Here is a 27,126-nt window from a genome sequence, read left to right as displayed (position 1 = left end):
TGCTAGATAATGCCGCTTGTCCTCCAAGGTAGTTGTAACATTTTGTCTTCCTGCCAAGGGGATATGAAAGTCCGTTTATTCACAGTTGCTGAAAATGCAAAGCAACCAACTTATTTTTCAGTAGGTGAATAGGTACATAAACTGGTTCATCGACACAATGGAATATTATTCAGCGATACAAAGAAATGAGCTACGAAGCCAGAAAAGACACAGAGGGAGCTTCAGTGCATATTGCGAAGTGAAAGCTGATCTGAAAAGACTGCGTGATTCCAACTGCCTGACATTCTGCAAAAGGCAAAACTACGGAGACATTAAAAAGTCAGTAGTTGCCAGAGGTGGGGCGGGGGAAGGGATGGATAGGTGGATCGCAGAGCAATGTCAGGGCAGCAAAACTATTCTCTGTGATATTATAATGGTGAATATGTGACACTGCATTTGTCAAAACGCATAGAATGTACACCACAAAGAGTGAACTCTAGTGTAAACTACAAAATTTCATTAAGGGGAGTCTGGGTGACTCAGTCGGTTAATCATCCGACTTCAGCTCAGGTCATGATCTGGCAGTTTGTGTCTTTGAGCCCCGTGTGGGGCTCTGTGCTGATAGCTCCCTGGAGACTGCTTCAGATTCTGCGTCTCCCTCTCTCTGTCTGCCCCTCCCTTGCTTGTGCTCTGTCTCTCTCTGTCTCTCAAAAATAAACAAACATTAAAAAAAATTAAAAACAAAAACCAATTCCCTTGGTCAGCCTCACAGGGACATCTAGCTTGCTTACGGTGTTGGGCTTCTACCCCTGCATTCCAGGGGGGCTTTGTGCATTCACCGAGGTAAGTATGCAGAAGTCCTCAGCCCTGTGACTGGTGCATAGTAAAGCTTTAGAATGCCTACCATTATTGTTAGATTTTTGTTGATCCTTCTCCTCCTCTTCTTCTTCCTGTGTTGTCTTTTCACAGTGAATTCTAGTGCCTCGCCTATCCCATAACAGGAATGAACAAATGAAGGTGGTTTGAAATCTGTCTGTCCTCTTATGTACAGAGAACAAACCAAGGAGAACACACATACGTTTCTCAGTGGGTCTGTCCTCCATCACTCGGTTTACACCCTGCTCCTTTCTATGATGCCTGGGTTGATTGTACCTGGAGGCGTGTCCCACGGGCTAACAATAAGACAATTATAATTATTCACCTAAACCTTCTTACCCTGAGGGGGGTGGAGACGGCAAAGGATATCTGGAGAAGCAGTGTCTCCTGGGTAGCCCCTGTGACGACTGGAGGAGGGTTGGGGTAGAAAGCCATGCTGTTCCTCTTGGGAGCTCTCCAGTGAGACGATGCTTCTCCAGCCCTCTGCGCCAAAGGAACGGGATTTACTTGTTGGTTTTCTTTTTCACTTTCCAATCCACCTCATGACCTCCCCTCAAAGACTGATAACATTTGGACTGGTGTGCACACTGTTCAAGGAGACAAGAACGCATGATGGGATGTTGTGACAATGTCCATTCCTCTAAAATACTCTAAACATTTACTGCCACTTTCTATGTTTGCCTCATCGTGGCCTGGGAACAAACGTTTGTGGGCAGCTTTTAGACCAGACTCTTTGAGTAGCAGTGTGCTGAATGGCGAACATAATCACCAAGTCCTGGCTATTCTTTGACCTAGTTCACTGATGTGATGACCTAGAATGTTTATGCACCCACCTGTTCATACAGCGAACACTTATTGACAACTCACTGTATTACTATCATTGCGATTGTATAAGCTTGGAGACAGAATGAACAATTCTGAAGAAAAATCCCTGCTTTGGTGACCTTTAGTGCCAAGCCCTGCAGGAGAGAGTTTATAAAGTGTTATATGAAGTTCAAGGTGAGAGTGACCACAGCATTGTCGTTCAGCAAATATGGAGGGTCCACTCTGTGCTAAGCACCACGGGGACAAGACGCTGCTGTGCTCTCTGCTGTGAGGGAATTTAACTTCTAATGGGGTCAGTGGGTTGAGGGTGGGTCTGTCCCTGAGGGCAGAACTGGGTAAGTTCTGTAAATACTGAGAGCTGCGGTTACATAGAGCATTGAAGGTTTCTGCCACGTTACTAACGTGGAGAATGGAGATGTTTGATCTGCTATCTCAGAGATAACAAGGGAGATGTCAGCCCCAATGCCAAATGGGCCGGGGACAGTAGGGAGAGATTCTGGACCCCAGGGAAGAATGGCACTGGAAGGAGAAGATGGCAAGTACACAGTATGTTTTGGAAATGGATGGAGTGCCCGTGTGGCCAGAATTGGGTAAATGGCAGTACGGAGCATGGTGTTGGGAAGTGGGACGGGCTGATACTCTGGGTTCGGATGTGTGTGAGCCTGAAAGCCGTGGGCTGTGTTGTATCATCCACGACAGCCAGACCTGGTTCTTGAGCATATGAAGTGAGAGCGACAAGGGTGCCGATGCCCAGGCTGTTGTGTCTTCCAAGAGGATGGTGAGGGCCAGCAGGAAGGCGGAGGAGGTGATGAGGAATAACTGGCAGGGCCCCCCTGGGAGAGGACTTTCCCGGTGTTCTCCAGTTTGAAGAACAGCTTCTCAAGAATGCAGCTGGCAGACCAGACGTTCGGGGGGAGATTTTGAATAGAAGCGATGGTACCGATGGGCATTTGGGAATGGGTCAGTGACTCAGTAGAACAGTGAAAAGTGGCACCGCTGGCTGTGGTGTCACAGTCCTGCCCTGTCATTCATAAGAGCTGTGCTGCAAAAAGCAAGGAGGGCAGTGCTGATCAGCTGCAGGCTGGAGACCCATAGCAGCCTAAGTCCTCAATGTGAAATCACAGGACTTTATACATGAGCACAACCTGAGACCCTCTTCCAACAATAAACAGGGAGGAAGAGTCTGCTGATGCCCTAGGAGGCAAGGGCAGACCTTGAGACATTTGGGTGACACCAAGCAAATGCTCCTGTGCGTCTGAAACAGCTTTCCTTAACCCTTTTCCTGCTTCCCTTAACCCTCCTCACACCTCTGCTTATACTCACCTCGTTAGTTAAACTCTTTGAAGTTACCCCTTCAAATATGTCTCTCTCCTGCTGCTATCCTGACCACAGCCTTAGCCTGCCCAGCAGTCAGTCTGTCTTGCTCTGCATGAGATCACAATGCCTTTAAATGACATCCCCTGCTTTTATTTTATGTTATTTATTTTATTTTTTAATCGCTTCTCGGCCTTTTGGCTAAGATCAAGTGTATTTTATTTTTTTCCAAGAAATACCAATCTAGCACTCCTAACTTTATTTATTTATTTATTTTTTAATTGACATCCAAGTCCCTTAGCATATAGTGCAATAATGATTTCAGGAGAAGATTCCTCAATGCCCCTTACCCATTTAGCCTACCCCCCACCCCCGATCCAGCGACACTCAGTTTGTTCTCTATATTTAAGAGTCTCCTTTGTTTTGTCCCTCTCCTTGTTTTTATATTATTTTTGCTTCCCTTCCCTTATGTTCACCTGTTTTGTATCTTAATGTCCTCATATGAGTGAAATCATTTATTTGTCTTTCTCTGTCTAAATTCACTTAGCATAATACCCTCTAGTTCCATCCACATAGTTGCAAATAGCATGATTTCATTTTTTTGATTGCTGAGTAATACTCCATTGTGTGTGTGTGTGTGTGTGTGTACACAGACACATACATACACATACATACCACATCTTCTTTATCCGTTCATCTATCAATGGACATTTGGGCTCTTTCCATACTTTGGCTATCGTTGATAGTGCTGTTCTAAACATTGGGGTGCATGTGGCCCTTCGAAACAGCACACCTGTATCCTTTGGGTAAATAGTAGTGCAATTGCTGGGTCGTAGGGTAGTTCTATTTTTAATTTTTTGAGGGACGTCCATACTGTTTTCCAGCATGGCTGCACCAGCTTGCATTCCCACCAACAATGCAAAAGAGATCCTCTTTCTCCGCATCCTCGCCAACACCTGTTTTTGCCTGAGTTGTTAACGTTAGCCGTTCTGACAGGTGTGAGGTGGTATCTCATTGTGGTTTTTATTTGTATTTCCCTGATGATGAGTGATGTTGAGCATTTTTTCACGTGTCGGCTGGCCATCTGGATGTCTTCTTTGGAGAAGTGTCTGTTCGTGTCTTTGCCCATTTCTTCACTGGATTATTTGTTTTTTGTGTGTTGAGTTGTATGAGTTCTTTTTTTTAAATGTTTGTTTGTTTGTTTATTTTTGAGAGAGAGAGAACACAAGCAGGGGAGGGCAGAGAGAGAGACAGAGAATGTGAAACAGGCTCCAGGCTCTGAGCTGTTAGCACAGAGCCCAACGTGGGGCTTGAACTCACAAGCCATGAGATCATGACCTAAGTCAAAGTCAGCTGCTAAACTGACCAAGCCACCCAGGCAGCCCCATTAAGTTCTTTATAGATTTTGGATACTGACCCTTTATCTGATATGTCATTTGCAAATATCTTCTCCCATTCCATTAGCTGCCTTTTAGTTTTGCTGATTGTTTCCTTTTCTGTGCAGAAGCTTTTTATTTTGATGACGTCCCAATAGTCCATTTTTACTTTGGTTTCCCTTGCCTCCAGAGATGTATTGAATAAGAAGTTGCTGTGGCCGAGGTGAAAGAGGTTTTTGCCTGCTTTCTCCTCTAGAATTTGGATGACTTCCTGTCTTACGTTTAGGTCTTTCATCCATTTTGAGTTTATTTTTGTGTGTGGGGTAAGAAAGTGGTCCAGGTTCATTCTTCTGCATGTCGCTGTCCAGTTTTCCCAGCACCACTTGCTGAAGAGACTTTGTTCCACTGAATATTCTTTCCTTCTTTGTCAAAGATAAGTTGGCCATACACTTGTGGGTCCTTTTGTGAGTTGTCTATTCTGTTACATTGATATATGTGTCTGTTTTTGTGCCAGTACCATGCTGTCTTGATGATTACAGCGTTGTAATACGGTTTGAAGTCCAGGATTGTGATGCCTCCAGCTTCGGGTTTCTTTTTCAGAACTCCTTTGGCTATTTGGGTTTTTTTTCTGGTTCCACACAAATTTTAGGATTGTTTGTTCTAGCTCTGTGAAGAATGCTCGTATTATTTTGATAGGGATTACATTGACTATGTAGATTGCTTTGGGTAGTATTGACATTTTAACAATATTTGTTCTTCCTATCCAGGAGCATGGAATATTTTTCCATTTTTTGTGTGTGTCTTCTTCAATTTCTTTCATAAGCTTTCTATAGTTTTCAGTGTGAAGATTTTTTACCTCTTTGGTTAGGTTTATTTCTAGGTATTTTATGGTTTGGGGTGTAATTGTAAATGGGATCAATTCCTTGATTTCTCTTTCTGTCGCTTCATTGTTGGTGTATACGAATGCAATCGATTTCTGTGCACTGATTTTATATCCTGTGACTTTGCTGAATTCATGGATCAGTTTTAGCAGTTTTTTTTGTGGAATCTTTTGGGTTTTCCATATAGAGTATCATGTCATCTGTGAAGAGTGAAAGTTTGACTTCCTGCTTGCTGATTTGGGTGCCTTTTATTCCTTTGTGTTGTCTTATTGCTGAGGTTAAAACTTCCAATACTGTGGTGAATAACAGTGGCGAGAGTCTGTTATCTCTGTCTTGTTCTTGACCTCAGGGGGAAAACTCTCTCTTTTTCCTCATTGGGGATGATGTTAGGGTGGGTCTTTCATATATGGCTTTTATGATCTCGAAGTATGATCCTTCTATCTCTACATTCTTAAGAGTTTTTATCAAGAAACAATGCTATGTTTTGTCAAATGCTTTCTCTGCATCTATTGAGAGGATCATATGGTTCTTGTCTTTTCTTTTATTGATGTGATGTATCACATTGATTGTTTTGCAGATGTTGAACCAGGCCTGCATCCCAGGTTTAGATCCCACTTGGTCGTGGTGAATAATTCTTATAATGTATTGTTGGATCCGATTGGCTGGTATCTTGTTGAGGATTTTTGCATCCATGTTCATCAGGGAAATTGGTCTGTAGTTCTCCTTTTTAGTGTGGTCTTTGTCTGGTTTTGGAATCAAGGTAATGCTGGCTTCATAGAAAGAATTTGGAAGTTTTCCTTCCATTTCTATTTTTTAGAACAGCTTCAAGAGAATAGGTGTTATTTGGTAAATGTTTGGTAGAATTCCCCTGGAAAGCCATCTGGTCTTGGACTCTTGTTTTTTGGGAGATTTTTGATTACTAATTTGATTTCTTTACTGAATATGGGTCTGTTCAGATTTTCTATTTCTTTTTTTTTTTCTTTTTTCCTGTTTCAGTTTTGGTAGTGTATATGTTTCTAGGAATTTGTCCATTTCTTCCAGATTGCCTGATTTATTGGTGTATAATTGCTCATAATATTCTCTTATTTTTGTTTGTATTTCTGCAGTATTGATTGTGATCTCTCCTCTTTCATTCTTGATTTTATTTATTTGGGTCCTTTCCTTTTTCTTTTTGATCAAACTGGCTAGGAGTTTATCAATTTTTTAAGTTCTTTCAAAGAATCAGCTCCTTGTTTCATTGATCTGTTGTACTGGTGTTTTTTCGTTTTGTTTTGTTTTTTTCTGATAGCATTGATTTCTGCTCTCATCTTTATTATTTCCTGCCTTCTGCTGGTTTGGGGTTTTATTTGCTGTTATTTTTCCAGGTCTTTAATTTTATTTCTTTATTTATTTTTGAGAGCGCGTGCGCGGGCGTGCGAGAGAGAGACAGACAGACAGACAGACACAGAGCATGAGCAGGGGAGGGGCAGAGAGAGAGGGAGACACAGAATCTGGAGCAGGCTCCAGGCTCTGAGCTGTCAGCACAGAGCCCAACGTGGGTCTTAAACCCACAAGCTATGAGATCATGAGGTGAGCTGAAATCAGATGCTTAACTGACTGAATCACCACGTGAACCTTTCCAGCTCTTTAAGGGGTAAGGTTAGGTGGTGCGTCTGAGACCTTTCTTCCTTCTCTAGGAAGGCCTGGATTGCTATATACTTCCCTGTTATGACCACCTTTGTTATGTCCCAAAGGTTTCAGGCTGTTGTGACATCACCTGCTTTTAAAGGTGAGTAGAGGAGGACTCATTATCATGGTTGAGAAGGACTTTTGAGGAAGGTAGGAGGGAGTCCAGGCAGGTATGATCTTGTAGCCCTGGTAAAAGTGAGCTAGAAGAGGTTTGAACACTAAGGTAAAGAAGTGATCCTATTAGAATAGGTATCTAAGCCCCAGCACTTATGTGGCCTTTCTTGTGTCAGGCACTGTTGTAAGTAGTTTACATGTTTACACTCCTTAAATCTCCATGAGATAGGTGACAGTACTATGCCCATATTACTGAGAGAACTGAAAAACAACAGAGAGGTTGTATGGCTGCCCAAGATCACACAGGTAGGCAGTGGCAGAGCAGGAGTTTAAATCTGCTGTTTATCCTGGCGTCCCATTGCTCAATTTAAGCGACATTAAACTTCTCGGCAGAAAATGTCTAATATTGGGGCGCCTGGGTGGCTCAGTCGGTTGAGCGTCCGACTTCAGCTCAGGTGATGATCTCATGGCTCGTGAGTTTAAGCCCCGCGTCGGGCTTTGTGCTGACGGCTCAGAGCCTGGGGCCTGCTTCAGATTCTGTGTCTCCCTCTCTCTCTGACCCTAACCCACTCACATTCTGTCTCTGCCTCTCTCAAAAATAAATAAACATTAAAAAAAAAAAAGAAAATGTCTAATATTAATCAAGTATAATTTTTTTAATAGGAAAAGAAATGATAGGGAATGGTAGGGCAGAATGAAAGTTTAAGAGTGAGAACAGAAAATTTTGGAGGAATTTGAATTAAAACTGCGTTTATCATTTCTGGTTAGTTCCTGAGTGTTATGCAACATCTTCACAAGTATAACAGGACCTTGACCTCTAAAAAATAAGAGCTTATAGAGTTTAACCAGGATATGGGTGTTTTATTGACCTACTGGGACTTCACTCGGAAGGAATAGCCACATTCTTTCTACTCTGCTTCTCAGAATCTGGGTTCCATGGAGACCTAGTTTTCCAGTGTGCCACTTTTCTGGGACGAGGTAATGTCTGCACACTAGAACCAAAAAGCATAAATCAGTAGAACTTGAGGTTTAACAAATCATACATCCCCTTTCTACTCCTACTTTGGGATGTGGCAGTTGTGACTGTAACATGAGATTCGTAGGTGCTAAGGTTTGGGTGAGTGGAGGGGCAGGAAGTCTGCAGAGGTGACAAAGCTGATCTTGTGAATTTCAGCAGGCATTATAAAGAGTTTCTAGAATGCTGCAGTCATTAACAATAAATTTGGTTAATGTTAGCCTTCATGGGGAGAGATTGAATGTAGGCAAATCTTGAATTCTTTTTCTTTATTTTTTCAGTGTGAATTGACACAGGCATCAAAGGAAATAGCACGTAAAAGAAACAGCACAGAGTTCCCCACTGATTTTCTACAACAGTAAGTAGTATGGTGTAGTTTCTCAGAGCCCAGAAGAATTGTGTCTTTGTTGAAGAGTTGTTCTTCACCATGACGCCCTTGCTATGGGTCGTTAAGAATATGACATGCAAACTGAGCAGTCAGGAGATGTTGTGTTCTCAACCTCGAGAAGATTTTCTGAGAGAAAAGTCAGTACTTGGGTATGCATGTGTCTGTATAAAAAGAACCATTTTGTTCTTATTCTTTTTTTTTCTTACTAGCATATTATATTCATTTTTCTTATTGTCTGTTTTATATACAGACACTAGCTGTGAACAAAATGGTTTCTATTATACATATAATATCTATATTATCATTTGTTATTTGAGAAGTCTGGGTGTAATCTGGATTTAAATGGAAGGCGTTGTACAGATGAAATTGTAAGTCAGGCCCTGGAAAACTTCAGCTATGCAAAAGAAATTCATATAATTGTCTTTTCAAATTATGCTTAAATTTGATTAACAGCTCTCTAAAAATGTATTCTATTTTAGAACCACATCAGAGAAGCTCTTTTACGACGTATCTGAGCTTACAAAGCATAAATCAGATTGTAGACCACTTGAGCATGTGGGTATATGGGAGTAAAATGTAAACTGTTTCCCTTGAACAATGGATGGATGAGTCCAAAACTAGTTAACAGTGACCTTGGCCAGGCTTCAGATATGTTAGTCTAGAAAAGTTTTCCTGATGTTTCCCTTCTTGTTAACTTCTTAGTGTATTCCGTCACTATTCATTTTCTATTATATCAGCCTTTATTTATTTATAAGAACATTTCCACCTAAGTTTTATGTCATCCAAGGATGATAAAGAAGAATCTTGGGTCAAATGAAGTTCATGTAAGTTTGAGCCCCCAAACCTAGAACCAATTTTCCTTTGCTACAGAATGTCTGGTAGTAACTTCAGGGCTTTAAAAACTGTAATAACTTTCTTGGGCCATGAAAGGTCGTAAATCTAGTAAAAATTAGTTTATTTACGTTTTAAATGTTTTATTTTTTATTTTTGAGAGAGAGAGCACAAACAGGGGAGGGGCAGAGAGAGAGGGAGACACAGAATCCAAAGCAGGCTCCAGGCTCTTGCTGACACGGGGCTCGAACTCACAAACCTGTGAGATCACGACCTGAGTGGAAATCAGTCGCTAAACTGACTCAGCCACCCAGGCACCCCAGTACAAATTAGTTTAAAGGTACTGGGCACTGCATACTTGAAGATATAAAAGGTCCATGATGAAGTAGTTACCGTGGCTGAACCTAAATATTATTTGGGGAACTAAAAATATACACATCAATGTTGAATAACTAAAAGTAAATATAATATTACAATATAGGAGACAATTGGAAATCTTACCTACTATCCGTTGGATAAGGGCAAGGTTAAATATGTGAAAAAATACAATGCAATGTAATAAACATCTGAAAGGACAAAAATGGGAATTGCTCGGCTCTGTAAGAAAAAAGGATACTGAAAAGGGCAGATAAAAATTGGGACATAGCAAAGGGTGAATAGAATAAATGTAAATCTGTGAAAATTGATATAGAAATATGAGTAGTAGATGAAACAAACATCTATTTTTTCCTGAAAAGTGGTTTAAAAGAACTCTTACTAGTAGGTGAACTACAGATAAATGCTGGCATGAGATATATAATCTGGATTTAAATGGAAAGGTTTAAATGCTCGGTGAGTCTACTTGTGCTGAAGAAATTTCCAGTCAGGAAAATCACTTTGGGGCAGAAATAAGATGTGGCTGGAAGATGGGTTGTGTATTTTATAGAAAATACAAGGACTTGAAGGAGATATCAGCATCGTAGGCATGCTGAAGGGGGACGGGACATTTTCGGCGAGCAAGATGGTGAGACACAAGGGCTGGGGACGGGAATTATCTGAATAAACCAATATGAAGCATACATCGGAAAGGTTTTGTAAGGCTCTTTCCCAGAAGCTGAAAAGGTATCTGGCAAAGAACACAAAAGAAAATGGAGTAGAGGGCTCTTTTGAAGTATTTCAGCCCCCCAAATTGAATGGCTTGATCTCAGGTTCTCGTGTATCGGGAATCTGGAGGTGACTCACCTGTCCTCTTGGCTTCAGGTGCTCTCACAGATTACAACTGTGATGTTGGCTAGGACTGCAGTCACTTCCGGGCTTGACTCTAGAAGGGTCTGCTCCTAGCTCACTGGTGTGGTTGTGGGACAGATTCACTTACTCACAGGCTTATAAGATTTAGGGCCTTGGCGCCTTGCTGGTTGTTCAGACGCGGCCTCCAGTTCCTGGCCGTTTGGGCTTCGCCACAGGGCAACTCACAGCATGACAGCTTGTGTCACCAGGGTGAGCAAGTGAGAAGATCCAGAGAGAGTGTAAGCAAGATAGAAGTCATAGGGTTTTTTTGTTTTGTTTTTTGTTTTTTTTTTTTTGCGGGGGGCGGGGGGTGGTTTCCCACTTTATTAAGATATAATTTACAGGGGTGCCTGGGTAGCTCAGTCGGTTAAGCATCCGACTATTGATTTCGGCTCAGGTCATGATCTCATGGTTTGTGAGTTTTTGAGCCCCGCATCAGGCTCCACACTGACAGTGCAGGGCCTGCTTGGGATTCTCTTTCTCCCTCTCTCTGCCCCTCCCTCCCTCTCTCCTTCTCCCTTTCTCTCAAAATAAACGAACTTAAAAAAATACGATATAATTTATATACCATTAAGTTCACCCATTCAATTTGTATAGTTCAATAGATTTTAGTATATTTGCAGATTTGTGCAGCTATCACCACAATCAGTTTTAGAATGTTTTACCACCCTCCAAACCAACCCCATACCTTTTAGCTGTCATCCCTCAACCTCCAGCCTTCTAGCTCTATGGAATCAGATAATCTATCTTCAGTCTCTGTGTATTAGTCACAGACTTTTCTAACCTGTTTTCAGGAGTGCTGTGCTGTTACTTTTGCCATATTCAATTGTTTAATTGAGTCACTAGGTCTCACCATAAGGCATAAGGCATAAGAGGATTCCATGGACTTCTGTGGCTCGTAAGACTGTCTTGTGAGCAAGGCAACTTGAAACCAGATATGGCGACACAGGAAGAGGCATGACTCTTCTGCACGCACCCCCTACCTCATCTGACTTTTCCCTCGTAGGTGTGCTGTTGTTGGTCGGCATAACTGAACTTGCCAGGCTGCCAGATTTGAATTCAGCAGTCCAGAAGTCTAGTGTCCAGGGCAGATGACATTTTGACTCCTAGTTTTTAGAATATAGACATTGCACGTTAATTAGGACAGCCAGAGGCTGTGGTGATTCAGTTTTTCCCTGAGATTTTCCAGAATCTAGTTGTATGAGATTCTCTGCAAAACTATCATCTAATCTTAGATATTCAAAATACGCAGTGACATATGGAAGGCTCATAGTAAAGAAGCTTAACTGTATTTGACTGTGTCTTTTCCACACATACTTGGCTGTGAGACACTTTTCCGCACCACATACCATCTATGGGACACGGTGGTGATACAGAGAATGTTCTTTAAGGGGTAAATAAGCTATTGTAACTCTCTGTAGACTATGTGCTCTCCCTGTTGGTGCTTATTAATACTGTGCATTGAGTGAACTAGAACTGTGAGTGTTTGTCACAGGATGGTGGTAAGCCACGGATTCCTTACGTTGCAGTTATCTGCTGGGGTTTTGACGTATGTGGAGTTCGATTTGATCTCTGGTAAATATCATTGGGTTAAAGATATTGATGTTCAACTGAATCACTGTTGCCCAATGGTTAAGCCTATTGCAATGATGTTAAATTTCTACTCTTTTATATCATGGACCAGTGCTCCCAAAGTAGGCAATCCATAAACACTTCAAAATACTAGTTTTTTTTCAAAAATATGTGCTTATTGTTGAGAGAGACAGAGTGCAAGCAGGGGAGGGGCAGAGATAGAGGGAGACTCAGAATCTGAAGCAGGATCCAGGCTCTGAGCTGTCAGCACAGGCCCGACATGGGGCTTGAACCCATGAACTACGAGATCATAACCTGAGCCCAAGTTGGACACTTAGCCAACTGAGCCACTCAGGCGCCCCCAAGATATTAGTGTTAATATTGAGCAGGCCAGTGCTAAGTGTTTTGTCTCACTGCAAAATGTCATTATGCTGATTAACATCCTTCTCATTTTGGTTGACCCACTTCTGAGTCTCACAATTAAAAAAAAAGCATATTATTTCAGATGACATTTCTTCATTCTCCCGATAAGAAACACCTCTGTGAACTAGCTTATAGTCAATGGGGACCGTATTTTCAACATTTTCTCTAAATAGCTCTGTCAAAGGAATGGGTTAGACTAAAGGGAATGGATTTGGTGAGTCAGTACTAATTGTTGGTAATCAACACAGCATTTTTTAGGAGCTTACAGATCTGTGTGTTGTGTTTTAGATTTGGGGAGAGAATTAATAATTAACTCATGAGTCTTTGGTTTTGAGTCTACTTGGTTTCCTTTTTTAGAGTTGGCCAACTCTAGACTTTTAGAAACTAGAGTTTATTGCAAGATCAGAAAGAGTGGTTCTTTGTGGTTCCTTTGGTACAGTCTTTCAGTAAACAGTTATGGACCTAGAATAGTCACCTGAGTCTGGAATGTTGAACTAAGTTTAAACTGTCTCTTTTACCATCCTTCATTTTGATGCCATCTCAGTTATGTTATATCTTCCTGTTTAGGTGTGATAGTGTAATGCCTTCTGAATGTGGGTAGGACCTGGGGATATGATGCATTCCATTTCTGCAGTCAAGTTACCTTATGGCAAAGATGATGGAATGTACCCATGATTATGCTGCGTAAGACTCCATTGGAGCAGAATGGGGAGAGCTTCTTTGCAGCCAGTGAAGAAATAAACTGCTGTGTTTTGAGAGGGTCAAAATGGTGGTGACCAAGGACAGGCTCCAGGAGCTGACAGCCAGTGAGAAAACTGGGACCTCAGTTCTGCAGCTGCAAGAAGCTGAATTCTATCCACTACGTGAGCTTGGGAGGGGGCTCCTAGCTCCAGGGAGCACAGTCCACCAGCTCCCTGAGAAGCAGCTTTGTGGAAGTCTGAGCACTGGGTGCGGTTAAGCACTGGGTGCCTGGACTCCTGAGCCACAGAAGCTGTGTACTAACGTGTACTGTTTGAAGGCACTAAGTTTGCGGTTATTTGTTATAGAGCAGGAGAATAACTCATACACCAGCTTAAAGACATTGTCCTTAATACCAAACACTTCCTCACTCATAGGTAAGTGTCATATGCTGTCTGTACCATGCAAGGGCATCTGTTCCGATTGGTTCCAACTCTTTGATGCCCATACTTAGCCAGGTCTTGTTAGATTGATTTGGGTACATTTTATAGTCTTAGCTCCTGTGGTCTTACTCTTCTTAATTCAATTCGCAGTCTCCCCCTCCTAGCTTTTCACATTTCTTTAAAATTGGAGCTTATTAAGGAGTTATCTCTCCAACCACAGCTGGAGGAGGGGGTGTTACCCTTTCTTTTTGTGAAGATCATTTGGAATACAGCTATCAATTTGAAAGGCTCCTTAGAGGCAGCCACGCCCAGCTTTCTTCCCTGTGTTAGGATTTGCAATCTTGGAGAATGGTCCCACGGTGTTCTAATTTTTTTAGTAACTGCTACAGCTCAGCAAAGGTGTAGAGGTTTGCTGTGAGGGAAGTGCCTGGATGGACTAAGGCAGTGTGTGATCCCACCCCCTACACGCACACTGTCCCCGAATCTGGGGAGCTCAGGAATGGCAGAGAGGGACTTGATGCAGGTGAGTTAAGGGGATGTTTTCTTCTTCTTCTTCTTCTTTTTTTTTTTTTTTTAACTTTAGAGAGCACTTGAGCTGGAGAGAGGGGGAGAGAGAGAGAGAGAGAGAGAGAGAGAGAGAGAGAATCTAAAACAGGCCCCATGCTCAGCACAGAGCCCAACACGGGGCTCGATCCCACAACCCTGGGATCATGACCCAAACCTAAGTCAAGAGTGGGACATTCAACCAACTGAGCTACCCAGGTGTCCCAGGGTTGTATTTTCTTTTTTTTTTTTTTTTTTTTTTTTTATAAATATCTTTTTGCTTCTTTTTTTTTTTTTTTTTTTTTTTTTTTAATTTTTTTTTTTCAACGTTTATTTATTTTTGGGACAGAGAGAGACAGAGCATGAACGGGGGAGGGGCAGAGAGAGAGGGAGACACAGAATCGGAAACAGGCTCCAGGCTCTGAGCCATCAGCCCAGAGCCCGACGCGGGGCTCGAACTCACCGACCGCGAGATCGTGACCTGGGTGAAGTCGGACGCTTAACCGACTGCGCCACCCAGGCGCCCCAGGGTTGTATTTTCTAAGGAGAATCACAGATGACCTTAGGAGGCTTCAGCAGCAAGGAAGTAGGCCTGAGACCCCACATGTATGAAGCTGCCTTCTCTTGAATGTCAGTATTCTGTTCTTAAAAAATCAAAGGTCTGCATGAAAATGCTAAAAGGAGCCTAAAACACAACAAAAATAGTCTTCACAAATGTGCACATTCTCTGAAGTTTGGGTACGAAAGGTTAACAGGCATCTACTGGGAAAATGTTAACCATGAAGACATCTGCTGGGTATGCCTGCATTACGCTCGCTTTGTGACTGAGATGGTGTAAAATACACATTCTCTATATACATCTGGTCTTGCTAGAGGAGAAGGGAAATCCAAGTTCTTCCTTTCAAGTCAGAATGCGGTTTCCATACCCAGAAAGGAATACTTAAGAGGGAAGAGCAGATACTCAAAAGACTTGGAAGAGTCAATGGGTTATCAGCACTTGTGCAGTGGTGATGACCAGAAGACAGTTGCACGTAAGTGCCCCATCAGGGGGCATAAAAACGCATCATCAGGTACACATCCATATCTGCTGAAAAGTCATCCAAGTCTAGCAGTGAGTATGTGTAGGCCCTTGTAGATATAAGGACACCTGGTACCAGCTGCTAAACGAAGATGGCCCTGTTTAGGAATCCTTGCTGGGGCTGCCCATGTGATCTTTTTTTTTTTAATTAAAAAATTTTTTTTAATGTTTATTTTTTTTTATTTATTTTTTTTTAAATTTTTTTTTCAACGTTTTATTTATTTTTGGGACAGAGAGAGACAGAGCATGAACGGGGGAGGGGCAGAGAGAGAGGGAGACACAGAATCGGAAACAGGCTCCAGGCTCTGAGCTATCAGCCCAGAGCCTGACGCGGGGCTCGAACTCACGGACCGCGAGATCGTGACCTGGCTGAAGTCGGAATCTCAACCGACTGCGCCACCCAGGCGCCCCTTAATGTTTATTTTTGAGAGAGAGACAGAGACAGAGTGTGAGCAGAGGAGGGGCAGAGAGAGAGGGAGACACAGAATCCAAAGCAGACTCCAGGCTCTGAGCTGTCAGCATAGAGCCTGACATGGGGCTTGAACCCACAAACCATGAGATCATGACCTGAGCTGAAGTCGGATGCTTAACCGGCTGAGCCACTCAGACACCCCTGCCCATGTGATCTTAATCCAGGTTTGATATAAAATAGAGCAGTTTCCTAATCCACTTTCTTTAAAACATAAGCCCCTTAGATGACACCTTAGAAAGGCAAAATAAGGCTTAAGACATGATGCCTACCAACCCGCATACAGTAGCAAGTCCAAGAAAAAGTTCAGCATGTTTTCTTCCATAGCAAGTAGTTTCTTACATAGTACGCATTATAAATTGTTACTGTTTTATTTATTGGTTTACTCTTCTGGGTGGTGGGCAGGCTTCTCACTATAATGTAATCTCCATGAGGCCGTGTGGTGTGTTTCACTTGTCTGACATGGTGACCCAGTTTGTGGCTCAATAGCTTTTCCTTAAACATGTGTCCATAAACAGAGAGAGGAGAAACTTGCTTGCTTGTTTGTTTATTTATTTATCTGTTTGTTTTTTGGAGAGAGAGCATGAGCGTGAGCAGAGGAGGGACAGAGGGAGAAAGAATCTTAAGCAGGCTCTGTGCCCAGTGCAGAGCTTGGGGTGTGGGGCTTAATCCCACAACCCTGGGATCCTGACCTGAGCCAAAGTCAAGGGTCGGATGCTTAACCAATTGAGCCACCCAGGTGCCCTGAAATTTGCTTGTTTAGAAAGGGTTTTTAACTTTCACTTTTGGTTGTCCAGTGGAATGCCGTTGGAAAGTCCTGTGACAGAGTGTACCAGAAGCTTCTGCACCCCAGCGTCTTCCCATTCCCGCTGATTCAGGTGGACTCAGATGACATTACCAGAAGAGATCTGTAATGCATCACTTGTGACTTTGAATTTCTGCCAAGGGCACTAAAGGGCTTGGTGCCAGACTTCTTTGTTTTCTATTTGGATATTGTGGTTGTTAGAAGAAAGTGGAAGTTGGTGGGCAGAATTCTAAGATGGTCGCAGAGATTCCCAGCCCCTTCTCTATAAACCTTGTGTAATTCCCTACCTTTGAGCATGGGCAGAGCCTTTGAATATGATGAGTCATCACTCCCATAATTACATTATTACTCAGCTGGCCATGAGTCAATCACAAGTTGGGTTGAGATAGGATGGTTCTACCCATTCTAGTGGGTATCTGCCCAGGTGGGGTCCTGGGAAGCTCTTGATAAAGAAAAGAGAGACTCTACAGAATGTCCTTCCCTTTCTTGATGCCTGGATGTATGCCAACCATAGTGACTATGAGGCTACATTGGTGATGGGCCAAGAACAAGATGTTGAGGGTGGTGATGCAGATCTTGGAAGAGCACAGGTCCCTGACAGCAATCAGTAAGCAGAAGAACCATCTTTTGGCCACCCACTTCCTGACTTGTTATGTGAGAAAAATAACCCCTTCTTGTTCAGACTATTACTTTCCCATCTTGTAGATTCTCATCCAAATACAGACCTACTGGAGACTACTATATGCCTGTACTATATAGTATATAGACTACTATATATCCCTACTCAGGGAACAAAGTGGATGGTTGCTAACTCTCTAGAAATAACGAATAACAGCAAAAAAAGTCATTCAAGATATAGCATTTATCAAAACAAGAAAAGCAGAATGTGTTGCTTTTCTAAGAAAGGTCGTTTTGAGGGAGTCATACTGTGTTTCTTAAAAAAATAAGGATTATGATTTGTTTTTCTTAACTCAGCTGCTGGTATCTCATGTATGATCAAACCTCTATTTGCTGTACTGGGTTGAAATCAATTGCTTTTATTTGTGTTTTTTTTTGTGAACATAACATTAGGGATTATAAATGTGCCACTTATAAGGGAATTTTATACTATATAAGTGATAGCTAATTAGTAATACACGCTCTTGTCAAGAAAACCACAAAGAGATAAATAAAGCTGTCCATGTTCCTGAATTTTAAGGAGTATAGTCAACCTGGGCTATTATTTTCATTTCTGTCAGCAAAAAGTAACTCTAAAATACTTCTACTCTGGGATGATTTTGTGATCTGCTTCAGGACTACCATATCTTATAGAAAGAAATCAGTGAGATTAAAAGAGATATCATAAATATTTTAGATCCTTTAGTAGCTGAAAGACACAATTTGGAGAGAGTTCAATGGAAAGATTTAGAAATAATGAAATCAATTCAAGGACTGACAGATAATGGAAGATCAAAAAGATACACTCAATGTGTTTTGGTGGACCTGTTACTCAGTGTGATACAACAATCTATAATTACGTGAGAGGCAACACCTGGGAGAGACAGAATTTTTCAAAGCACTGTATTTGGTTTTGATGGGTCTGGGCAAAACCCTCATTTCTTCAATAAATATTTATCGAGTGCCTAGTGTGGGAAGGCATTGCTTTAACCATCAAAGATACAGAGAAGAAAAGACTCAATCCTTGCCCGGAAGGTGTCTGTGATCTGGTGAATGAGTCAGAATAATGAATAGGCAGGAGGAATACACAAGGTGCTGAAGGAGGCGGAGGGGCAGGCAGCGAATGCAGCCTGGTGGTGGGAGAGGACCTCAGAGGGAGATGATGCTCGGTGGGGTCCTGACAAACTGGCAGGAATTAGCTAGAGGGGAGAAGGGAATTGTCCGGGTATGTGAAATAATTCACACGAATGTACCAAGGAGCATGGTGCTTTAGGGAAACCGTGAGGAGCTCAAAATTGCTGGAAGCATGCTTGTGGGTGGTAGCAGGAGATGTGCTCGGGAAAGGCAAAGGGAAAATTATCCAAACTTACCAAGAAATTCTCCATGAGAAGATAAGGCAATTTTGAGTTAAACTCTGACATGTGGAATTTGAGAAGAGCATAAGATAGAAATAAATAGGTCCGAAGCCCTGCTCTCTGTTGCAGTCTTTTAAAAGAAATGGATATTGGGGCACCTGGGTGGCTTGGTTGGTTGAGCGTCAGACTCTTGTTTTCAGCTCATGTCGTGGTTTCACGGTTCGTGAGTTTGAGCCCCGCATCGGGCTCCATGCTGACAGTGCAGAGCCTGCTTGGGATTCTCTCTCCCTCTCTCTCTGCCCCTCTCCAGCTTGTGTGAACTTTCTCTCTCTCAAAAATAAATAAATAAACTTGAAAATGTATAAATAAATAAGAGAAATGGATATTTGTGAATATGTTCTGTAGACCAGTCCTCTGCAGGCTCCTTCACCTACTGCCTGTGGATCTCAGTAGCCTCACCTTTCCTTCCCTTGAATGGACTGTGCCCCTTCTCACTGTGTTGTTCACCTTGAGGGGGTCTTCAACTCTGTAGGGCTCTTGAGACCAGCCAGGGGGAAGCATTCATGGACTGCCTGCCCGTTTGCCAGGTGCTGACCAGGGAAAGGAAACTTGAGGGGTAGAAAGTCAGCCTGTGCATTCTGTTGTGATGGAGTTTGATTGTCAGGAAGATTTGAGAGTCTTCAACTTAGAAACTTGGGCTTTGAGCCCCGACTCTGCCCACTGTCTAGCATCCTTGTAAGAACTAAATAGTGCTTTAAAAAGCACTGAACATGTTTCCTGCAGCCGGCCCTGCAGAGTTGCTTCTCTGAACCTTTTCTGACACCACTGTGATGCTTTTCAAGTATGTTGGTAATTTAAGAGTCATGACCCAATATTTAATTTCTGTGTTTTAAAACGCTAAATGTTGACTTTCATCTTTTGTTTGTTTGTTTATTTATTTATTTTGAGAGAGAGACAGAGTGAGTGAGCGGGGAGGGGCAAAGAGAGAAAGACAAAGAGAGGGAGAGAGAGAGAATTCTAAGGGCTCAAACCCACAAACTGTGAGATCATGACCTGAGCCAAAACCAAGAGTTGGATGCTTAACTGACTGAGCCCCCTGGGCGCCCCAACTCTTCATCTTTCTAAACTCAGTTGAGTGATCTGTTTTTCTCTAGTTTTTAGCATGCTAAGAAATTTGCATTCCTGGAACACATCCTTGGGAGTGTTTATGGACAATTGACCACTACTATATTCCTGCTTGTTTTCCTATACTGAGCAACACAGGTGATTACCTTCTGGAAAAATAAAGGAAACTCTAGGTGACACATGATTTAACAAACTAAAAATGATCCCTGAAAGTATAGTCTTAGGTGACAGATTATTTAAAAAGATAGAACAGGGAGACAGCAACTCTGTGTCAGCCGCAGATAGATCATAGGAAATGGCCACACCAAGTTGATGCAAGGACGGCAGCGCTGCAAGGGAACGAGGGACTTGGCAAATAGACAGTCCCAAAACCTTCGGCTTTGCTCCTGCTTTTAACTGTTTTACTCACTAACATTTTATTAAAATCTTAGCACGTAGAATTGAGAAGGAGTAGGCAACCTAGTGGCAGCAATTGGTCTGGGCAACTGAAAACAGTAGTCTCCAAACGTTGGTTATGCGCCCTATTAGTAAATGAGATAAAGAGATGTGTCAATATTATATGATGAAGAGTGCATATGTGTATTTTTGATCTTTCAGTATAATTTAACTGGCACCTAGGTTGATTCAAATGAAAGCTTTAGCAGATATCAAGAACAGAGTAGCAAATGGATTTTATTTATGAATCTTTAATCATTCCACTGCTGTTGTTATTACAGCTGCATGAACTTCCCCAGAGATTTATGTCCTCATTCAACATTTATTGATCCAGAATTAGACAGTGTAGATTTAGAGTTTTCAACATTTATAACAGAGTGAGGGAGTCACTTGCAGTCGGGATCTTCCGTTAGTTAGAAAGGGTCGGCACTGATGGCCAGCTCAGAAAATGCAGCTGAGGCAGCGTTAGGTGGGACGAGGGTTCTCCAAGTTTCTTCTCCTAATTGCCGTGTACCCAAGGCCTGACTCTGTAGGGCAGGGCAGGCATGGTAAGCGGGTGACAGTATCTTTTCAGATCTTGCCTGCTGTTTCTATCATTAATCAAACGTGAATGGGCTAGAACACCTCTGAATGGGGACTTTCTTTCTTAGACCTGGAGTCGTTCCACTGAGACTTCCAACAGCCGCATAACTCACTGCAAACAAGGCACACTGCTCGTACAGTCAGGGGCAGGAAGCCTGGAAGAGGCAGACTGTGTGGCCTGGTGGCTCGGATGGGCTTGTAACTTTCACAGAAGCTGGTGTCGGAAGAACAAGCCAGGTCAGTGAGAAAAGTAGGAGTCTGTGCCTGGAAACTTTTGAGGCAAGGAGAAGAGTCAGGAAGAAAAGGGACTTAGGAGAAAAGCAAAGAAAAAAATGCACATAGGAACAGTTAGGGGTAACAAATCTCAAGCAGGTTTGGTAAAGGAATGATTTTTATAGAGAGGCGTGTTTGCTTCTTTTCATACTTTGGAATTTGGGTCACATTAGACCACTTCAGTGAGAGTATGGACGTATCATGGCAATATTTGTCCTTCTAGGACTGGCTCGTTTCACTTTGTGTAATATCCTTAACATCTGTCTGTGTTGTTGCTTCTTGCATATGGCAGAATTTCGTTCTTTTTTTAAGGCTGAATAATATTTTGTTCTATGTACGTACCACCTTTTCTTTATTCATGTGTCGATGGGCAGTTAGGTTATTTCCACATCTTGGTTATCATGGGCAGTACTGCAGTGCAAACAGGAATGCTATCTCTTGGAGATCCAATTTCAATTCATTTGGATAAAAACCCAGTGGTGGGATTGTCAGATCTTTGTTTTTTTGTTTATTCGTTTTTGAGAGAGAGAGATAGAGCGTGAGCAGGGGAGGGGCAGAGAGAGAGGGAGACACAGAATCCAAAGCAGGCTCCAGGCTCTGAGCTGTCAGCACCAAGCCTGACACAGAGCTTGAACTCATGAATCACGAGATCATGACCTGGGCCAAAGTTGGACACTCAACCGACTGAGACACCCAGGTGCCCCAAGATTGCCAGATCTAATCAGTGGGCATGAAGTTACAGTTAGGCAAGGTGAGTAAGTTCTGGAGATCTGCTGAACAACATGGTATATGGTATGGTTAACAATACTGCTCTGAACACTTAAATATTTAAGGGGGTAGATCTCATGTTGAATGTTCTAACCACAATAAAATTGTAAACATTGTATTTGAGGCTTCTTACATGCTGTGTGTTTGAATGCTTTGTTTACTCTAGGCTCCCAGGACATAAGTTTTCTTATATCCATTTAGTAGATACAGAAGCACAGGCTCACAGAGGATGACCGTTTAGTCGAGGTCACACGGCACACACGAAAATCGAACCCGGGACTGGCCCCAAAGTCCATGTTTCTGGCCATCTGGAAATAAGTGGAGAGGGACCCTGGGAATAAACTAAGCAGCTTTCAGAGAGGCAGTGTGATAAACTGTTGGTGTAGAGATGATTTGCCAGCTGAACTTTCAGAAAATTGTCATTTTCACCCTAATGCTTTAAAATGGATGCCATTAGCCTGTGTTGAAACCATTTTCTTGACTTCTTTTGAATTTGCTTGACATTTAAAATTTTCTCCTGTCAGTACTCGCTGCCTTTAGAATGTGGCACCAGGCTTGTGTCCTGCAGACAACCCAGAGACGATATTTGTGGTAAACGGCTTCCATGCATTCCTAGAATCTCTACTTCATACTTTTCCTGATTTCCTGGCTTGTTCATCTGTACCTTCAACAGCCAGCTCAGGGAGGACCGTGGGTAGCCCATGGGGCCTCACCAGAGAAGTCTGTTTGCTACTTCTGACAACAGTCTATTCCATGCAATCCACGTTTCATTCCAACTTGGAGGCTGAAAAAGGTTTACATTATGACCCCAGAAAATGTCTGAAACAAAACAGCAAAGACATTGGTATTCCTAGATCTCGATCTTTAGCTGAAGAAGAAGAAGGAAGGGGAAGAGGAGGAGGACAATGAGGGGGAAGGGAGATGGGGAGGAGCAGAAATAATAATAATAATAATAATAGCAATAATAATAATAATTATGGATCCTAGAATATGAGTACCAAACTGATAGGTATAAAGATGAATCTGTTATCTAGGCCGTCTGTTTTGTAGGCAAATTTCAGACTCTAGTGTCATTTTCCAGTCTAATAACTGAGATGCAAGTTATTCACATCTTCCTGTGGCAACATGACAAGTGGTAGAGTTATAAAGACACAGGAAAACACCATAAGTGAGCCCATTTGTGGTGGATCCATGAGACTTATCTGGTGTAGGTCCTTTGGATGAAGGGGGCTGTGGTCTTAGCTGCTCTAAGTGAATTCTCAGAGACATATCCAGATCGGATGGGCAGCTCCTGGGATGGGCACCGTTGGCATCATCTGGGAGCTTCTAGAGATGCAAAGTTTTAATCCCTAACCCAAAGCTAATGAATCAGAAGCTCCAGAGATAGAGCCTGGGGATCTGGGTTTGAAAAAGCCTATCAGATAATGCTAACACTTGCTGACTTTTGAGGACCACCACTCTGACAGATCCAAGCCCAAGTGGGTTTCCAGTGTAGAGAAGAACTTTCTATCTAACAAAGATGTCAGGACCTGTGAAGCACCCAAGGCCCCCATATTTGTGCAATACTTAATTCCCTTATGCTGTGCAAACTCAGGTGCGACCTTTCATAGGGACACTTAGACCCTGGCCTCAAGAGATTGGCATTAAGAGCAGACTCCTCTCTCTCTTCTGCACATAATTTCAAATTCGTAGGTAATTTAGGGTAGTAACCCAGTTGCCTTCAGTTTTATCAAATCCATATTCACCTTAAAAAAAACCCAAACCACTGTTCTGTGGTGTTAATGAGCTGTAGGTACCTCCTATGTGCTGTTCTAGTTGATAGATTTTGAAAAGATAGATCCACATGTGTCCATTAGTCTCCTTGGCTGTGCCTGACACAGGGAGTAAAATGCAGCTGTCTTTGTGAATCATATCACAGTAAGCCTTTGTTCAAGCTGCTGACTCCAGGCTCTGAAGTGCCTCACGCCACAATGGAGGCGATGCGTTGGTGACCTTTTCAGACGAGTATCCATTGGTCCCCAGGGATAAGGATCCATGATACCCCCTAGGATGTTTGTTATACAGGACGTTGTTTCTAAATGGCAGCCATGCACAGAGGGTTTGTACTAATGTTCCCGGTGGTTATCTGCTCTGCCTCCTTTCACTTTCACTAGCCTCTCATCCATAAACAAGGCTACAGTAATATTTTTACCCAGTTTGAAACGTCACCATCATAGAATGGGAAATATACCTGGGTGTTCTCTTGAGAAAGATTGGTAATGCTCTCTGGTACATGTAGAAAAAAATATATTGTGCTTTTTTTCTAGGGTCAGAATAGAAGAGATTCTTTTGTGTTATTTTTGGTGACAGTATCTTACATTATTTGAAAGCAACTGGAAATTTTTTAACTAGGTGATAACTTATCAATAGTAAAGGAGATGTAGTGTACCAATCTTGTGCACAGTGTGATGTGTTTGGCATTTGTCAACCTGTGTGAGGAGCACAAGATCGAGATCCAGCTCATGTCCAGTATCCACTGTCCCCTTCCTGCCCCTGCCAATCTCGGTGTCTACGCCCATCTGTATGTCTTCTGATTTCTATCACCAAACATTAGTGTCACATGTCCTTGAAACGTCAAGCAAGAGGAGGCTGGTAGTGTGAACTCGTCTGTCTGGCTTTTGCCCTCAACATGGTGTCTCTGATATCCATCCATGTTGATGCATGGACAGACACTAGCTTATTCCTTTTTACTGGAAAGTGCTGTTCATTTTCATCTTGATGAGGGAAGTGGAGAGAAAATAAATCAGTCTCAGTGGCCTTTGATGTGAAAGCAAAGTCTCTAGACAAGTTAATCCTAGGTTTTTGGATGTGGAAGTAAGTCCCTGAAGTGGGAGAATACGCCTGGCTCCCTGATTCCATAGTGTTCTCTTTCTCCTGCTTTTTTGTTTCCTAGGGTCTCTTGCTTGAAGGGTAATTGATCCCATTAGGGGAGTGACTAGTGTGAGCTGCAGGAAATTCTAGACATGTGGACAACTAAGACACTTCTCAGAGAAAGGGACTGAGGACGTGTTCTGAGGCAAGCATTAAAAGGGATAGGCAAGGAGGTGGAGGTTAGCTGAGGCCCCTCTCATCTGCTCAGCACCCACAAAGCACCGTTGACTTAAAGTCATCTTTGACTCATCTTGGGGCCTGGGCCACATTCCACAACAACATCAAAAAGGCTTCATGGAAAGCAGCACGTATCGCCTTGGAATCTGGGTGTAATCCAGTACTTTCTGTGCGTTAATTCCGTGCTCTGTGATTCTTGGACATGGTGACTGTGGACCCAGCCTACTTGAACATGGATTATCTAACTACGCCTTTCTGACTCCCAGAAAGGCAGTCCTGTTTCATGCCCAGATATCCTGCACCCGACAGATCCCTTCTGCTGTAGCTCAGTCCTCCTGAATCTCCTCCCTCAGCTTTCCTGGCATGCAGACACCATCTCCTGTCAACCCTGGTTGCTTCTCCTGCATCATCACCTCCACATGTCAAATCCTTTGCGCTAAGTTGTATGCCTGGGTGACCATGACTCTTCAGGGAGAGGGTAAGCAGTCTCCAAGCATTGTTCATACCCTCAGTCACATCCTTGGGGCATCCTCACGCTGGTTTCTAATCAAGGGCTCTGAGCTTCACCCTGGATGAGTACTGTCTCTAAAGATTACATTGGAGGGATCTGAGGAGCCCTTTCCCCATTGTTTATGTGGCAGGCGGTGTCACTGGGGTGCGTGTGTGTGTGTGTGTGTGTGTGTGTGTGTGTGTGTGTGTGATTTTGCTTCCTCTTCCCTAGGGATGTTTGACAATATCAGGAACTACAATGGGGCGGGGGGTGGTGGTGCTGGCTACCTGCATCTAGTAGTCGGGGGCCGTGCAGGCTGCCCACATTCCTGGGATGCACAGGATGGACCCTGACAATAAAGAATTATCTGGCCTCCAATGCCAGTGGTGAGAGGTTTAAGGGACCCTGATGGAAAAACAGCTCGGGATACAAGCTTTTGGTGAAAATGAAGGATAGTAGAGGTAGATGCAGAGAGTGATAAAGGTGAATTATCATATCAAGAAGATAGAAACTAAAGTGACAGATGAAAAGTACTCTCAAGTGTGCATTGAAGACATATTAGGTTGGGTAAATGTAGACAAGGGTAAACATATACAATTTTAAAAGTCATGTAAGCAGCATAAGTTCTAGAATGATGCTTGAGGGATTTTGAGCAAACCAAAGCTATTGATACGGCATTTCTGCAAGCAGCTAATCTTTATAAGGAAAACAGAAAAAAACACTACAATGTACGGAGAGCCTGGGACCTGGAGGAATCCCGGTGATCGACAAAGATAGTCACTTATATGTACTTCATATTGGCAGACTTTGCTGTAGGACACGAGCAAGTGTACTTGTGATTCTAAATTAGCTTATAAAAGTGTAGGCAAGACTTACACACCCTTCCTTGTACGGCATTAAAAGGAAGAGAGAACCTTCTCAGTTATCAGCTATGCAGCATTAAAGGAAGCTAAGAGGGGACCAGAAGGAAAGCAACTACATGAAACAGTTTCCTCCTGTTGGCCCAGAGTGTTGCCTAGTTCCTGACTACTCTGAGTGGGAGTTATAATTTGTGACGTTGTGGTTATCCCTTGTTTCAGTCATAGGATGATTCCCCGTAAAGAAGCTCAAACCTCCCTCCTCTGCCTTCAGTATCTAAGACTGAATGTAATTGAGACTGTACTTGAAAGGAAAAGTAAACATGAGTACTAGTATTCTGCACCAAGAAAATGGCATGACATTAGAAGTCAGATCATGGAGAGTTTTTGGATCATTTACATCACTGCTTGCTTTTGTTGGCAAGGTTAGCTGAGAGCAAGCAAAGTGCTTTGAAGTATGTTATGTAGAGGGGAGGAATGAGGGATTCAGTCTTTGAGTTGGAAAGGACTTCAGAGGTTTGCACCCAGGTCTCCCACCCAACGGAAGAATTCTCTTCCAGTCACTGTTGGCCCTCCAACTTGGCCCAGTGTCCTGACGTCCCAGTGTTCCTGCCGTTCGTGGGGCAGTGCTCTGTTTGGCAGTTCTGGTCATTAGAAAGGTTTTTTTTTTTCCCCATGGTTTCAGCTTCTTCACTTTTGCTCTGGGTTTTCTCTGTGAGCAGGAAGAGTGGCCGCATCCAGGCACTGATAACTCCACATGCAGAAGTTAAGGAAGGGTCTTGGGTAGGATGGACGGTTCCCAATTTACTGAGGATGAGCATCAAACTATTTTCATTTTCTCTAATAACAAACTATCACAGGGACCTGTGGAATCCTCTCACCCGTTTGATGCTAAAATCTTTTAAGGATCTCTTTTTATGGTATCTTATTCAGTTTCTATTATTGGAAGAGTC

General features: G+C 42.7%; 1 long non-coding RNA gene across 1 annotated transcript in view; it reads left to right on the top strand.

Moving 5' to 3' along the window:
• The window catches only part of LOC123595303, a 363,332-nt gene that overhangs the window by 165,801 nt on the left and 170,405 nt on the right, over positions 1-27,126 (top strand). The window contains exon 3 of the long non-coding RNA XR_006711125.1: positions 8,330-8,406. This is a non-coding gene — a long non-coding RNA (uncharacterized LOC123595303). The remainder of the gene's footprint in view (positions 1-8,329; positions 8,407-27,126) is intronic.

This window comes from Leopardus geoffroyi, chromosome X (genome assembly GCF_018350155.1).
Source record: "Leopardus geoffroyi isolate Oge1 chromosome X, O.geoffroyi_Oge1_pat1.0, whole genome shotgun sequence".
Lineage (NCBI taxonomy): Eukaryota > Metazoa > Chordata > Mammalia > Carnivora > Felidae > Leopardus > Leopardus geoffroyi.
This window is presented reverse-complemented; position numbering and strand designations above follow the sequence as displayed.